Consider the following 9,613-nt stretch of genomic DNA (forward strand, 5'->3'; position numbering starts at 1 on the left):
CTTTGTCTTACAATGAAACAGAGGTTACAGTACTTTTCTTTAGCATAAGGCAAAAAAGCAGTGGGGCCCATGACATGTTTCCAAGCATTCACCCACCCCACCTCCATTTAACAGTAATTACTAAAACAGTAGAGTGCTCCCTTTTTGATTAAACAATTACCTGTCAACATGGACTAACAGTGAATTAACCACATTAGTGAATTATGGAATGGTGAAATATTGAGCTGAAAACATCAAGTTCTGTAGCATCATGTTCATAAGGACAGTTGCTGGAAAACACACAGTACTTTCTTGTTTTGTAATAAGGCTGCATTTTGTAATACTCATTTTGTAATATCTGGTGCAAACTGAAATAACCATGGTACTGTACCAATATATCAATAAATTAGGTGCACTAGTTTCTAAAAATGATAGTCGTAGTACACATTGCAATATATATTACACCTTGTAATTGTTATTATACAGTGCATTTCCATAAACTGTCTACATGCTTTAATTAAATAAATGCAATTTAAATGTGTGTTTGAATGAAATGTGAAGCCCACATTTCATTCAAAGCATTTGTAAGTTTACAGCATATTTCCTTGTTGACCACTCCAAAAAGCTTACCTGAAATTCATCCTCAGTGAATAATTAGTTTGAATTGTTTATTAAATAACTGTGTCTGTGTCTATAATATAATCAATGTCCTGCATCCATCTTAATATAATCCAGTATTCTGGCACAATGTTTTTTATAATGTGATTCCAAAGAAACAAAGGTTCTAAACTGAGGCGATGGAAGACAGGAAGATCAATCCCACCCTTTTTTCAAGTCAAACGATTAAGTCAAACTGTAAATGTCCCTTTCACTGAGAATGTGTCCCCTGTTGCCAAGGACAGACACTTACAGTAAGGGGACCAAATGATGCAGGGAGACAATTGATGAATGGTTATCACACTTCAAAGTATGCAGCTTTCCAAGGTCGAGGAGATATGGGGTGAATTAATTTATTCCAACATACAATCTGCTTGCAAAGCTAAACTACACCAAGGTGCCAAAGTGGAAGGCCGATGCCATATACACGGTATTCACACCTCTTTAATCCCTCAGTAATGCTGTGTTATGAGTTCCAAGACTCAATCATCATAAATGTCAGTCAATTAACATTCCTGTCCCCATTAGGCAGCAATGCAGATATATCAAGTGCCGCCAGACTGTCTCATGTAGGCACAGGGATATGATCCTAAACTTTCTATTTATGAATAATAGCAAATGCAGATTTTAATCCACTAGCTTTGATTTAACTGCTTAATTACATTAATTATTTTAATTATCTGCATCCCCTCCAGATCATTAATTTCATCAAATTTGTATAGGATACCTGGACATTATTTCATGTTAATTATCTGCCTAATTGACCATGTGTAGCATTCTAATCATGCAATTACTATAGTCCAGCATATGAGTGGTGTATGTGGGGTTATTAACAGGGGGAGATTAAGGCAGTTTTTTTGTTTTTTTTAATAGCGTACAACAAACATAGAAAAGACCACCACAATTGAAAGACACACATTTTATAGAGCCGTAAAACCTACAACGGCAGACTACCAATATAAAATACTGAAAAAATCGAATTAACACTTTTTATTTCACCCCCTCTATAGACCTACTAGGGCTAGTGCTTAATTATTGCAACTCGCCAGTACAACTAACCTCACCTCAATAAATCAAGCAAATAAATCGAGCAAATTTTGGGAAGGTGTGGGAATTCACTGGACACAGGAGACAGAAAGTTTCATTGAAACACCTCTGAGGTGCACTCATTTATTTAATGAAGTAGAGGGCGCTGTTATGCTGTGGTCCCAAATACGGTAAATGGGGTAGCACGCAATAATTACCAACAATGGTATGTTTCTTTTCACAGTCCCAATTGCACTTGCAGGTGCTGAAAATAATATACCAAAACCAGAAGGCGAAAGCAAAAAGGAAAATAAAACACTCCAGTATGCCTCGGGTTTCAGAGACACTTTGTTGGTCCCTCACTAACACACCCGGGGTTGCCCAGGCTTTCCCCAGCTGAACTAATAACGCCCCACTAGGGGTACTTAAAAACAAAGACACTGACGTTCTGTTATGATTTGTAATCCAGGTTTCCAAACAGAGCTTTCACTGTTGTTTCTTCTAGAAAGGGCAAGACCGAAGGAACAGCAAAGCATCACTTTTATTGGTCGAGCGACCCCCACAAGACCTGCCTCTCGACCACCCAGAGAGAGAGAGAGAGAGAGAAGACACACCCTCACCCAACCTCTCTGTGTCATTGCCATGATTGACAGGCAGATCCCACGGGGATCCCGACCTCTCCCTGCACGCATGAGAGAGCCAGCACAGACCTCACCCTGCTACACACACACACACACACATACACACACACACTATATATATGTAGCAGTCCAGATAAGCTGCAATTTTGCTGCACAGCTTATCTGCCTCCCCTCCCACCTCCCCTAAAACTTCCACTAACAACTGAATCTCCATGAATACAATAGTGGAGTTTCCATGCACTTCCATGTCCCATTTTCCTGGATTCATGAAACGGATGCCACATCACTACATATATTATACTAGTTAAATGTAACCGGCCCAGTCGGGCCTGTGGTGCTTCATAACTGCAGGCCAAACTGCAATCTCTACCAGCCCTGGGCCGCCGGGCCATGGTTAACGTCGAACTCTGAACGGTATCAGTGATTTGTGGTCAGTTCCTCGGTTTGAGTATAAACTGCAAACCGAGGAGACAGGAGGAGAGTCGTTCACAAGCCCATGTGACAGCTAATGCCTTTTTCATCTGGGTGTAATGTTTTTCAGCATCTGTTAGGCTTCTGTAAATGTATGTGATAGGTCTCCATGTCTCATCAGCTTGTTTCTGTGTGAGTACAGCTCCGATGCCATTCGATGAAGAGTCTGCTGCTATCTGGTTTCAGCTTTTGGCGAATACTGCGCCAGCACTCTGGGTAAACTGAGCTCTTTCTTAAGCTGCTGAAATGCTTCTATGAGTCTCCCCAACACCACTCATTCTTGTCACGCAGCAGTTCTTTCAGTGCCGTGGTGAAGGAAGCTAGTTGTAGTAGAAATTTTGCCAAGTAGTTTGCCATGCCCATTACACAGCTACACAGGCTGGCTCAGGCATCTGCATTATGGCTTTTATTTTGTTTGGACCTGGCTCAATTCCTGTGGCTGTGAACCTGTGTCCCACAAAAAGCATGCTGCCTTTGGCAAATTCACACTATTCATTAAGTGTCAGTCCTTCCTCCTGGAATTTCTGTTCCACTTGATGCAGTCTCATGTTCTTGTCTGTCATGTCCAAACACAAGTATATCATCAGCGTGGCAAAACATTCCTTTAAAGTCTTCCAGCATCTGTGGCATCCGTCTTTGGAAGTGTTCGTGTGCAGAGGAAATGCCGAAAGGTAGCCTGTTAAAACAATACCGACCAAAGGCAGTAATGAATGTGGTGAGTAAAGCGGATTCACTAGCAAGAGGTATTTGCCAGAAACCAGAATGTGCGTCTAGCTTTGTGAACAGCTTCACGTCTGACAGCATTGCTAGCGTCTGGTCCACCGACGGCATGGTATACAGTTCTCTCCTCACCCATGTGTTCAGGTGAGTGAGGTCGACAGTATGATCTTGCCATTGACTTTGGGTACCACCACCATACCTGCACACCATGCTGTGGGCTCTGTCACCATACAATCAAGTTTGTCACAGACTTTGCTTCTAAAAGGGATCGGCACCTGTCGCGGTGTGGACAGAGCGTAAGGGGCTGCTCCCTTGTCAAGCTCAATTTTGTAGGGCTCTTTGAACTTCCCCAGTCCGTTGAACACTGATGGGTTGGTGATAAGAAAAGCAGCTTGCCATCTTGCTCCTGTTTCCACAGGGATTGCGATCACAGCAGCTCGTGTCTCAAGCTTAAACTCCAGCGTGTCTCCATTCTGTTGCTACAGTTGTTGCCACTTCGCCAACTCTGCAAAATCCTCGTCATTCAATTCAGGTTTAGTTGTGTGACGGTGTCAATTAGACGAGCAGAATGGCATGCTACTGCAAAGTGTCCCTTCTTGTGGCATTTACGACACTACGCCTCCCTGGCTGGGCAGTCTTTCCATGAGTGTTTTCTTCCACTGCCACAATGCCCATGGTCTTTTACTGTCTGTCTAGGGCCTGTCTTGTTGTGAGGTTTGTGTTTGGGTTTTCTGTGTGTGAAACTCATATCCCTTTGTAGTCTTCGACCCTATTGCATCCACACTGTTTACAGATGGCTCTACAGTTGAGCTTCCATGCAGTAATGTTTGTTTCCTGACTGTTTCATTTTGCCAAGCGCTCTGTATGGCTTTAGCTAAAGTCTGGGTCTAACTGAAGGCATTCTGAAAGTCTTCTGTCTAGTATGCCTACTACAATCCTGTCCCAAATCAGTTCTTCTCGGAGGGCACCAAATTTGCAGTGTTCAGCCAGAGTATGTACAACCGTGATAAATGTCTCCACATTTTCATCTTGTTCTTGATGTCTCATATTAAACTTAGCTCTCTCATAAATAACATTGTGTTTCCCCACGCACTGCTGTTCAAAGGCTGTTCAAAATGTCATCTGATCATCCCCCAATATGTATTGTAAAGAGTTCACCTGGTACTCTTCTGGCTTTTCATCAAGCCCAGACACTAGGCGGAAGCACTCAAACCGCCTGATCCACTTTGGCCAGTCACCGTCCAAGAAGTCAAAAGTTTCTGGAGGTGAAATTTGTACTGCTGTAGATGCATTGCCATTTTTCTTTCAGCAGCTAACATGTTACTTTTCTGGCAGACAGCCAACTTCTCTTCTTTTTTTTTTCTTTTCAGCGGCATTGCTCTTGGTAGGCAGCCAACTCTGGGGAGGTTGCGTAGCAACTCTGGTGCAGGCTGTCTCTTCTCCAGCTACAGAATCAATGCACACACACACTGGTCTTGCAAACTTTCATGCATGCACATGAGACTTTTACTTTTCATTCGTATTTCTTGACTAAATCTTCGTTAAAACTTTAGTCGCACTCACCGAGCACAAGGACTGTTCTCGGAATCGGAATTTATATATTATTTTTCCATCTGACACCATCTACGTTTATCTTATAAACACGGAGGTAACTTTTATTGAACCCCCCTGACCCCTGGATATACATCTCCAAAAGCATTAGACAGGAAGTACTGGTATGTAGTTTCCCTGTAAATTAACCCTTTACAAGATGGGTTTCCCTGTGAAAATGGGCGTGTTTTTTCCGTGTTTTTCATCATTTACATGAGTAAATGAGATTTACCCTATCCCTCTCTTTGTTTTTGGTTATTTTCCAGCCACAAACCTGATTCACACGAGTAATTCTCCCAAACGTGCATGTGCATCGCCACTACGTGTAAATATCCCCGCATGGAAACTGGCCCAATGTCTTCAGTTACTAGGAAACTACACAAGAAAACCCAACAAACATTATCCAATCTCTGGCTAGCCCTGTTGACTTTGCAGCCAGTCACAATAAGAAATAAGAAAAATTCGAAGATACACAGGTTGAAGCGTAAACACCCCAGTCCAGCTACAAATCCAACTAGAACTATCATCAGAGGCAACCTTTAAAAAAAGGTGCATATAAGTTATAAATGCATGTCCTTATTTTATTTATCTGTATGGCTTTATATTAAAGTTTTAACATGTTCACTGAGTTTAAAAATGTAATGTTAAATATAAGTAACGTAATTCATTAGCAGTCAGTCTGATACTGTACCTCGAAAAAAATGTGCTGAGTCAATAAAGAACCTTGTAGAACACACTCGTGGTTGTGCAGTAGATCAAATTTACATTGCTTTGCAGCTAAAATTGTAGGCTCTTTTTAATGCTTACCCCATTAACATTACAGATTGTACAGTATTTAATCGAGATTACTCATGACTTCAAGGTAATGTTGCATTTTACCTCCTGAAAATACATTTTACTCTCACAGTTAAAATTAGAGGGAAGTTAGACCAAGACCCCAAACCATATCTGGTGCACTTTATATGTGTGTGTGTATATATAGTATATATATATATATATATATATATATATATATATACTATATATATATATATATATATATATATATATATATATATATATATATATATATATATATAGATATAGATATAGATATAGATAGATAGATAGATAGATAGATAGATAGATAGATAGATAGATAGATAGGGATTACATGTTACATCGTCTCAGCTAGTTTATATATATACATGTACTAATAAACCAGTGCATATTTTGAATAAGTTAATGGAAAATATATGGCGTTCATTTTATAACTTACAAATACTAAATATCAGAAGAGTCATCAGACAGACTTGCTACATTGTGATTTTTCTTTCAATTCAACAAATAATGTCAATTTCTATAGAAAGAAAGCCATTGCTAATAGTGGACAACAATACCGTCACCTGGTGGAAGATAGTTTAACACAGAGTATATTTAACAAAGTGAAAACAAACTTACCTTTTAAGAATGAAAGATCGCAAAGCAGAGAGGAAGCTCAGCCTTATCCTGTTGGGAACCACTTGCTGATGAAAACAAAAATATTATCCCGCAGTGGAGGAATGCTGCTCCCCAGCCATCCCATTTATGGATAGGCATGGTACTATATATAGAATTTACATCAATGTTCTCTTCTCTGTCATATCTTAATAAATGCTTTCATTCAAGAAACTATTTCTCCCAAATTACAGCATTTATGTAATTAGCTTTGCAAGCGACTAATATAAGGTACTTTGAATACACTGAAAATTAGAAACTTAGCAATTTTCAATTAAACTTATACAATTTTCATATTCTGGTAAATTGCACTGTAAAAGTATGTTTCTTTGAATGTCATTTATGTAGTACACAGCAATTATTTGTATTAAATATCTGCTGATAAAATGTATAAACGTACAGTATGTGTCCCTATATGTTTTTAAGGCTATTCCTTTCCTGAGACCTTTTTAGGCTTCTTAAGACCGCAGTTAATGCCAAATTCTATTTTTAACGTAGAGATTAGGATTTCATATTCCATCTTGCAAATACGAATGTGGCAAGGCGTGGTTCTTGATTTCATTGATACTTGAAACTTCTGTTACATCGAATGTTTCATTAAAAGGATAGGTCCCTTGATTTTTAAATTTGTTTCACAATTCTGGCTTTAGGTGTGTAGTTGGTCAATTTACTGTAAATCTGCTGACTTGACTACGTTATATACAGCAACATTAACATGCACTGTATATCATGTTACACAGGCTTAATTTCTGGGTAGTTTGCCAAGTAACCCTGGTGAACATGAAAAAAATAAAAATTGGCAGCATATGCAGTAGACTAGACTACTGCTATTTGTAATAAAGCCAGTTTCAGATAACTAACTGAATGAACTATTTGATATGTATGTATCAGACGAGAAATAATATGTGAAGAATGTAAAAACAAATACTGTATACATTTTAAATATCAGGTCAAAAGATCTCCGAAACATTTTGGCAGGAGGAATCAGGTGGAGGAATCAGGTGGAAGAATTTTATTTTTGGTAATTGATAATGCTAGGCTATCTTTGCTGGAACGTTTTGTAAGATACCCAGTTGATTCTCTTAAGTAGAGTACATTACTTAGAGAGAGTTAATGGTACAACCATCATTCTAGATGTTTTAATTCAGTGGTGGCCCTTCCACACTTGTTCTAAATTGTTTAATTAAACCAATTAAACCTCCTTCCAGAACCTGAAGTAAGTTAATTATATCATTTACCTGTTCAACCTGAAGTGGAATGACCCTCCAGGACTGTGATTGGACACCCCTGTTTCAATAAACATATACTTCCTGTTTTTTCTCCATTCAAACATCACACTCCTCTGTATCCACCACCTTGCAATTTCAGTCCCCAGTAGTTCTGACTGCACATATAGACCACATGTTATTTTCTAGGACTTTTCTTGCTGCTGAACGACAAGGCGACAGAGAGCGGTCCTTCATTTTTTGGACACCCACTATCATGTCCCTTGTAACCTTTTGTAGTCAACTAGCCATTAATAATGGCATGTGCTTAAAGATGTATTTGCTTTATGTGTACCCCTATGCAGTCTGAAAAAATATTCAGTTGTGTGTTTTGTATTGCTTTCTGTAATTTAGTTGGATAAGTGTGGCAATGTGCCCCACTATTGTGTGTATTTCTGTATGTAGTGTGTTAATGTTGGTGTATTGTAGTTGGTACACAGGATATAATGCGGGTAATGAGCATGAGTGTTTAAAATGGATAATTGTATTTAGGCACGAGGATTGCACTTCACTTCACGTGCATTTAAAGTATGTAATAATATGTGAGCACGTGGTTGTACAGAATTAGTTCACATGCTGGGATTCAAATGAATAATTAATTAGTATATAGATATACAGACGTGCTCAAATTTGTTGGTACCCTTACAGCTCATTGAAATAATGCTTCATTCCTCCTGAAAAGTGATGAAATTAAAAGCTATTTTATCATGTATACTTGCATGCCTTTGGTATGTCATAGAATAAAGCAAAGAAGCTGTGAAAAGAGATGAATTATTGCTTATTCTACAAAGATATTCTAAAATGGCCTGGACACATTTGTTGGTACCCCTTAGAAAAGATAATAAATAATATGATTATAGTGATATTTCAAACTAATTAGTTTCTTTAATCAGTATCACACATGTCTCCAATCTTGTAATCAGTCATTCAGCCTATTTAAATGGAGAAAAGTAGTCACTGTGCTTGTTGGTATCATTGTGTGCACCACACTGAACATGGACCAGAGAAAGCAAAGGAGAGAGTTGACTGAGGAGATCAGAAAGATAATAGACAAGCATGGTAAAGGTAAAGGCTACAAGACCATCTCCAAGCAGCTTGATGTTCCTGTGACAACAGTTGCAAATATTATTAAGAAGTTTAAAGTCCATGGAACTGTAGCCAACCTCCCTGGGCACGGCCGCAAGATGAAAATCGACCCCAGAGTGAACAGAAGGATAGTGCAAATGGTAGAAAAAGAACCAAGGATAACTGCCAAAGAGATACAAGCTGAACTCCAAGGTGAAGGTACGGCTCCATGGAAAAAGACCCAGGAGGACTCCACTTTTGACAGAAAAACATAAAAAAGCCAGACTGGAATTTGCTAAAATGCATATTGACAAGCCACAATCCTTCTGGGAGAATGTCCTTTGGACAGATGAGTCAAAACTGGAGCTTTTTGGCAAGTCACATCAGCTCTATGTTCACAGACGAAAAAATGAAGCTTTCAAAGAAAAGAACACCATTCCTACAGTGAAACATGGAGGAGGCTCGGTTATGTTTTGGGGCTGCTTTGCTGCGCCTGGCACAGGGTGCCTTGAATCTGTGCAGGGCACAATGAAATCTCAAGACTATCAAGGCATTCTGGAGCGAAACGTACTGCCAAGTGTCAGAAAGCTCTGTCTCAGTCGCAGGTCATGGGTCCTCCTACAGGATAATGACCCAAAACACACAGCTAAAAGCACCCAAGAATGGATAAGAACAAAACAATGGACTATTCTGAAGTGGCCTTCTACGAGTCCTGATCTGAAT

General features: G+C 39.3%; 1 protein-coding gene across 1 annotated transcript in view; it reads right to left on the bottom strand.

Annotated features, from left to right (window-relative positions):
* The window catches only part of LOC117402375 (M-protein, striated muscle-like), a 48,601-nt gene extending 41,994 nt beyond the window's left edge, over positions 1-6,607 (bottom strand). Inside the window, 1 exon segment of the mRNA XM_034003448.3 lies at positions 6,525-6,607. The gene's annotated coding sequence lies outside the window, so the exon portion shown is untranslated.
* Between the last annotated feature and the right edge of the window lie 3,006 nt (positions 6,608-9,613).

The sequence above is a fragment of the Acipenser ruthenus genome, chromosome 5, assembly GCF_902713425.1.
Source record: "Acipenser ruthenus chromosome 5, fAciRut3.2 maternal haplotype, whole genome shotgun sequence".
Lineage (NCBI taxonomy): Eukaryota > Metazoa > Chordata > Actinopteri > Acipenseriformes > Acipenseridae > Acipenser > Acipenser ruthenus.